Genomic DNA, 7026 nt, shown 5'->3' with positions numbered 1-7026 from the left:
TTGTAATCTTCATTAATAACACCTACAAACAGTCCTATTTCCACACATTTGGTTGCAGTTGCAAACTAATTTTAATTTTTTTTTTTTTTTTTATCCTCACCCGAGGACATTTTTCCATTTTTTGTACAGATAGAGTGCGAGGGAGAGAGAGAGAGAAACATCGATGTGAAAGGGACACATCGAGTGGCTGCCACCCACACGACCAACCAGGGCCGGGGACAAACTGCAACCGAAGTACGTGCCCTTAGCGGGAACCGAACCCGGGTCTCTCCGGACCGCAGGCCGACGCTCCAACCGCTGAGCCAAACTGGCCAGGGCTGCAAACTAATTTTAAACATCATACTGTATGTGCTCCCATTGCACATGTCCGGTATACTAATTTTATCGTGTGACACCGCAGAAAATTAGCAACACCCTGGTTGGTCTTTAGCCTGTTTAATAAAATGAATCCACTTGTTGTTTCCTAGAACCCCTTGTATCCAATGACCACTTTCTCTTTACAATGTCAATCACTCTCTCCCAGATACTAATCCGTATCATAATAAGAAATGGTACCAATCTGAAATCATAAATTTAAGGATTAAGCATTTTCATTAGTTATTCTAGGTTATAGCTCACTTGTACAAATTATCCTATTCGACAATATTTTAACTTTATCAAGACCACTGTTAGTTGTCTCAGTTTTTCATCATCAATTAGAACTCTTTTTTCTTTGTCCAGTTCAGATTTAATAATCTGTCAATATAAACAATACCTCTCAAAAAACTTCAGCTCCCTTTCTTGTCTATTACTCAAAAGTATTCATCTGAAAAATACTCGGACTGGGTAACTTTAACCATGTACTTGATTATTTATTGAGGATATGGAACCCATTAAAAATAACTGCTTTATGTTACCAATCTATCAGCTATCTCTGCCATTTTCTTTCTTGTCTTCTTTTTTACAAATTTCCTTCTTTCCTAAGGCCATTCATTTCAAGTGTCCTCTTGATTCCCGTGTTTCTTGTTTTTTCAAGTCTTACTCTTTTGCATCACTGTTGCACTGCACTTCTGCCTCTGCTGGACCATTTAATGAATAAACATGTGAGAATGCAGTTTATCTTAAATTTTTTTTCTTTTAACTCTTGCAACATTTTAAATAATTGTGCATTGTTTACTTTATGATACTCTGTGTTGTTTTGGCATCCACACAAAACATTTCTATCTGTATCTTTTTGTTGGTTGTTCTTTCTCTACCTTACTTATAAATCATGAAGCCTTGAATCCATGAATCTTGAATTTAATATACCTTACAGTAGAAAATCTCTTCTTTCTGTTTTAATGTGTCATTATTTATAATCTTATTACTACCTGACTTTAAAATTTTCTTCTTCCCTTATAAATCATAAATTCCAAAGAGAAGACATTTCCAGTATTAAATATTTGTGTAGAGTACACTGTTTAGAATACAGTGAGTGCTCATTAAATGTTTATTAATCAATTAAGTAAGTTATAGTTATAAATAAATAAGTAGACATATATATATTACTAGTCATAAGCCACAATCAAGTATTAATCTTATCTAGGGAAGTTTAATAGATAGGGAGAAATTAAGAAATTATTTTGGTTTTCATTTTTCTTGAGTCCTGATTGATTCATGACCATTTTATTTTTATTTTATATATTAGGAAATTAAAACTAAATTAGAAAAAATTTCACATCAAAATGTTAGCTGTCTTTACTACAAAACTAATCAACAAGCTAAGTTCACAAATGGGATTCAACATTTCAATGAAAATTAAAGAAAATAGATAGTACAGATATCTAGGATTCCCATTATTATTTGTAAAGAAACAATCATTTCCCCATTATGTTATCTTGGATCCCTTGTCAGTGATCAGTAGTCTGTATAAACATGAGTTTATTTCTAGCTTTATTCTGTTCCATTGGGCTATATGTTTGTCTTTATGCCAGTAACATACTGTTTAAATTACTACAGCATTGTAATATATTTTGAAATCAGTAAATATAATGTCTCCAACTTTGTTGTATTTTTTCAAGCTTGCTTTGGTTATTGTGTTCTCTCTCTTTCCTTCCCTCCCTCCCTCCCTCCCTCCCTCCCTCCCTCCCTCCCTCCCTCCCTCCCTCCCTCCTTTCTCCTCCCTTCCTTCCTTCCTTCCTTCCTTCCTTCCTTCCTTCCTTCCTTCCTTCCTTCCTTCCTTCCTTCCTTCCTTCCTTTTATCCCTCTTCTTCTACCATATAAACTTCGGGATTGTTTTATCTATTTCTGTAAAAAAAAAAAAAAAAAAAAAAAAAAAAGTCATTGAATCTCCTCAGGACCTCAGGTTGTCCTCACAGTGGCCACTTTTTTCTTGAGGGATGCAACAGTCTTAGGGGGGAAATCTCATTGGAATTTTGATGGAAATAGCATTATATCTGTAGATCCTTTTGTGCAGTACAGACATTTTAATAATATTAAGTCTTTTGATTCACAAACATGGCATATGTTTTTATTTATTGTGTCTTGTTCAATTTTTTCATCAATGTATTATAATTTTCAGTTTTCAAGTATTTTGGCACCTTGGTTCAATTTATTCCAAAGTATTTTATTCTTTTTGATGTTTTGTAAATTGGATTGTTTTCTTAATTTTTTTTTTTTCATTTAGTTGTTAGTGCATAGAAAGACACCAATTTTTGTGTGTTGATTTTGTATTACAAAATTTATTGAATTTGTCTATTAGTTCCAATACACATATATAATTATATTATTTATATGATTTATATTATCATATAATTATATGAATTATATGAATATATATATGTATATATAATTTCACCTGTAAACAGAAAGAGTTTTACTTCTTTCTTTATTCTGATTTGGATGCCTTTTATTTTTTTCCTTGCCTAATGGTTCTGGCTAGGATTTGTAGTACTTTTATGAAGATAAGTAGCAACAATGGTCATTCTTGATTTGTTCCCTATCTTAGAGAAAAAGCTTTCATTCTTTCACTGTTGAGTATAATACTAGCTGTGGGTTTATCGTATATGGCGTTTATTATGTAGAGGTACATCCCTTTTAAAAATAATTTGTTGAGTATTTTTATTATGAAGAGTATTGAATTTTGTTCATGTTTTTTATACATCTGTTGAGATGATCATATAATTTTTTTTTTAATCCTCACTCAAGAACATTTTGTATTCATCTTCAGATAGTGCGGGAGGGAGAGAGGGAGGAAGAGAGAGAGAAACATTGATGTGAGAGAGACACATCAACTAGTTGCCACCCATGCGACTCCAACTGGGGCCAGGAACAAACTGCAACCGAGGTACGAGCCCTTAGTGGGAACCGAACCCGGGTCTCTCTGGTCTACAGAACAATGCTTAACTGCTGAGCCAAATTGGCCAGGGATGATCATATAATTTTTATCCTTTATTCTGTTAATATAGAGTATTGCATTTGTTAATTTGTATATATTGAATCATCCTTGCATCCCGGGAATAAATCCCATTTGGTAAGTTGATCCCTTATCCTCCACCATACATGAATCTAAAATGGATTAAACTTAAATATAAGACCTAAGTTGTAAAATTAGTGGAAACCACAGGGGAAAGCTTTATGATACTGTTCTTGGCAACAATTTCATAGATAAAACATAGATAGCTCCTACTTTTGATCATTCTTTTCTTGATAATATGTATATTTTCTTTAAGGTGACTAAAATATCATAGTAAAATAACTTGGGTTTTAAACTGTATCTCAATAGCACATTCAAGGAGGTAACCTTGAATGCTGTTGCATTATTTAGTGAATATAATATGCTCGAATCAAAGCACAAGAGGACAGTGCGCTCTGTCTACTTTCATTCTCAAACAAACACTTGATTCATAGAAATGAAGTGAGATGATAGTCTACTTCTACTTTCCTAAAGCAGAAGGGATCTGAAGGGAGATAAAATTGGCTCCAAATCCTATATTCATTACAGACGTGTGAGAATGTGTGTGTGTATGTGTGTGTGTGTGTGTTTATGTAACAGAACAGAGTTGCTCATACACTTACAAATTGTCAGTTACAGTTCATTGTAGATTAATCAAATAAAGAAAATATATTCATTTCACTTAATATTCAATCTCTTTGAAATCTGGAATTACATGGGCTTTATCTTGACCCACAATTGTCCTTGAGTATTAGAAACCCGGATCAGAACAGAATAACACAGCCCTTCTTTGAGGACAGAGTCAGAAGCCTAATAGAAACTGAGCCTAATAGGAACTGAGTGATAAATTCTCAGCATCCTGTAGCCAAAAAGTTCTTTCAAGAACCTCATAGTACCCCCTCCAAAGCCAGGGGAAATATTTTTATCTCAGCAAGTTATAATTGATGCTATTCATCTCATAACCAAATAAAAAGGAAGAAAAACTAGGATGGAGTATCTCTTATACCGAACAAATCTGAGTAACACATGGCTAGATGTATTGTTGTATCTTTCCATGTGTAATTAGTTCTAATCATAAAACTCACCATTTCATTTGGTATTATGAGTCATTTTTGTAGGGGAATGGCGTTGCTGTGCCACCCTATTGAAGTTTCATGTCTTCACATAGACCATCCAGCCAAGGCTTAATCAAAGCTGACATGAGCCTTGGCAGGACACCCACCGGTGCTCCCAGGACATGGGAACAGAGGAGGTTAGGGCGCAGCAGCTGCAAGGGCATTGCTGGCTCCCTTCCCTCTCTTCCCAGACAGCTGACAGGACAGTTTCTTATCACCTCCATTGTTCTGATGAGGTAGGAGACTTTCTGCCTCGCCCACCTTCTGACACAGCTGCAGGCTATAAAACTGCTTAGCTGCAGAGCCCAATCAATGCCTCAGCTGATAGGGGTCCAACTGGGCGTGTCCCCTTGTCATGTCATCCGGGCCCTTCTGTTTCAGTGCCATCCTGGGAGAAGGGGTATGAGGTAAACCCTGCCTCATCTGGTTTACCTGTCTGTGCAAGTAGCAGACTGGACCAACAAGGAATCACTGTTTCTTTACCCGTCAACTGCCAGCCTAATATGACCACTCTGTTGTTACTTTAACAGACTGGTCTTCCTCCTACGACTACTTTTTATATTTGTTAGAAGTAATAGATAACTCACACGCCCCCCAATATTTTAAAAATTCTTTTAAAATTTGCCTCCTTAGCTACGACATTATTTTTTTCTTTCTGATTATTACAAAATACAGGATCACTAGTCTCATAAATCTGTCAAAATACTAAGTGTAAATGATTTTGGCTACCATGGGATATTAAATCATGCAAAACTTAATAGTGTCAGAATTAAATGCTAATTATAGATAAACTGATAACATGGGCTCTCCATTCCAGCTTAGTAAACCTATCTCTTTACCACCATTTTCTGTAACCAGTTCAAATGGATTCTCTAGAAGTTTACTTTTTAAAACACACACACACGTGTGTGTGTGTGTATACATATATACATATACATATATATATATATACATATATATATAGTTGTTGTTGTTGTTGTTGATTTCAGAGAGAGAAAGGGAGAAGGAGAGAAAGACAGAAACACCAATGACAGGCTGCCTCCTGCATGTCCCCCACTGGGGTTGAGCCCGCAACCCGGGCGTGTGCCCTGACCTGGAATGGAACTGGGGACCTCCTGGTGTATAGGCTGATGCTCAACCCCTGAGCCACACCGGTTGGGCTAGAAGTTTACTTTTATTTGTGGGTCTCATAAACTGCAAAAAAGCATATAACTAAAAAGATGCTCAAACATGGTCTTTCTAATATTCCACTGACATAAAAATAGTTGAAGTGCAAAATTATATGCTGGCAATATCACTACAGTAGCACTTAAAATCCTGCAATTAAACATGTCATGCAGTAAGATTGTATTAGATATGTCCTATGATGTCCTGAATTGCACAGATTATAATTACAGATACCAAGAGTTCTTTGAAATTCAAACTTCACATGCTTTTATTTGTAAAATTCGAGAAGCAATAAGAAATGCTCTCAATATTAATTTTATTCAAAGCAAGCAAAGTGGAGAACTTACATTGTTGGTCTCTTGACATTCATTATGCTGATAACTAGGAACATTCTCTGCACCAAGCAGGTATGAAGAGACAAAACAGGCTAAGCCTTTCAGAAGGAGGAGCTGGTTCTAAGAGCATTTAAAGTATGAGGGAGCATGCATTGGAAGATAAGGTGATTCAAATACTAGAAGCTGCAGGAAGTCACTATCAACTTTAACACTAAATGAAAACAACAAATGATGTCAACAGCACGTAACTGCACTGGTTATGGCTGCTACTGTTTAATCCATGCTTGAACTGCTGATGTTTTGGGGACCTATATCCTCCAGAAGCTATTATCAGTCACCATTTACTACCTTGAAAAGAATCACTGAGGCCTCTGGAAACTTAGCCACCTGTTTTTGCCAGTGATTCTTAAGCGATAAGGAGATGAAAAACAGTGCTTGGATCCCATCTCCTGCCGACTAATCTCTTACTGGTGCCATCTATTAATCAAACAAAACTGAAAGCCAGTTGGCAACTGAGCCTTATACTATAGTTTTGATGGTTCCAGGCCTTGCAATGCAGGACAGGAATGGACTTGAGAAACAATAGGTATAAAGGATTGGCATATGCTAAGGTTTTCTCTGAGGTGATGTGGCCCTCAGGTACAGCCCCGGTACTCTAACTAGGTCCATTAACTCCTGCCCGCAGTGATTGGTGCAGAGATGAGCATACACACTAAGAACGTTTAATTATAGTACATTTCAGAACTTTTCCAGAGGTATAAAAACATGCTTCACCTTTGCACCTTTCTCTTATTTGAACCTAAAAGTATGTGAGGTAAGAGCTGCTGTAGCAATATTTTTCCACGCACAGCCTGCTAAAGATGCCTGAACAACGCGGCCGGTGTGGCTCAGTGGACTGAGCATCGTCCCATGGACTGAGAGGTCCTGGTTCCATTCCAGGTCAGGGCACATGCCTGGGTTGCAGGCTCGAACCCCAATAGGGGGAGTGCAGGAGGCA

General features: G+C 36.7%; 1 non-coding gene across 1 annotated transcript; it reads left to right on the top strand.

Moving 5' to 3' along the window:
• Window positions 1-2247: 2247 nt before the first annotated feature.
• On the top strand, window positions 2248-2368 carry LOC118631914. Its single transcript, XR_004959916.1, has one exon. It is a non-coding gene; the product is annotated as a small nucleolar RNA SNORA64/SNORA10 family (small nucleolar RNA).
• The last annotated feature ends 4658 nt before the right edge of the window (window positions 2369-7026 follow it).

Source organism: Molossus molossus, unplaced genomic scaffold (assembly GCF_014108415.1).
Source record: "Molossus molossus isolate mMolMol1 unplaced genomic scaffold, mMolMol1.p scaffold_m16_p_16, whole genome shotgun sequence".
NCBI classification, from domain to species: Eukaryota; Metazoa; Chordata; class Mammalia; order Chiroptera; family Molossidae; genus Molossus; species Molossus molossus.
Note: the sequence above shows the minus strand (reverse complement) of the source record. Positions and strands in the feature narration are given on the sequence as shown.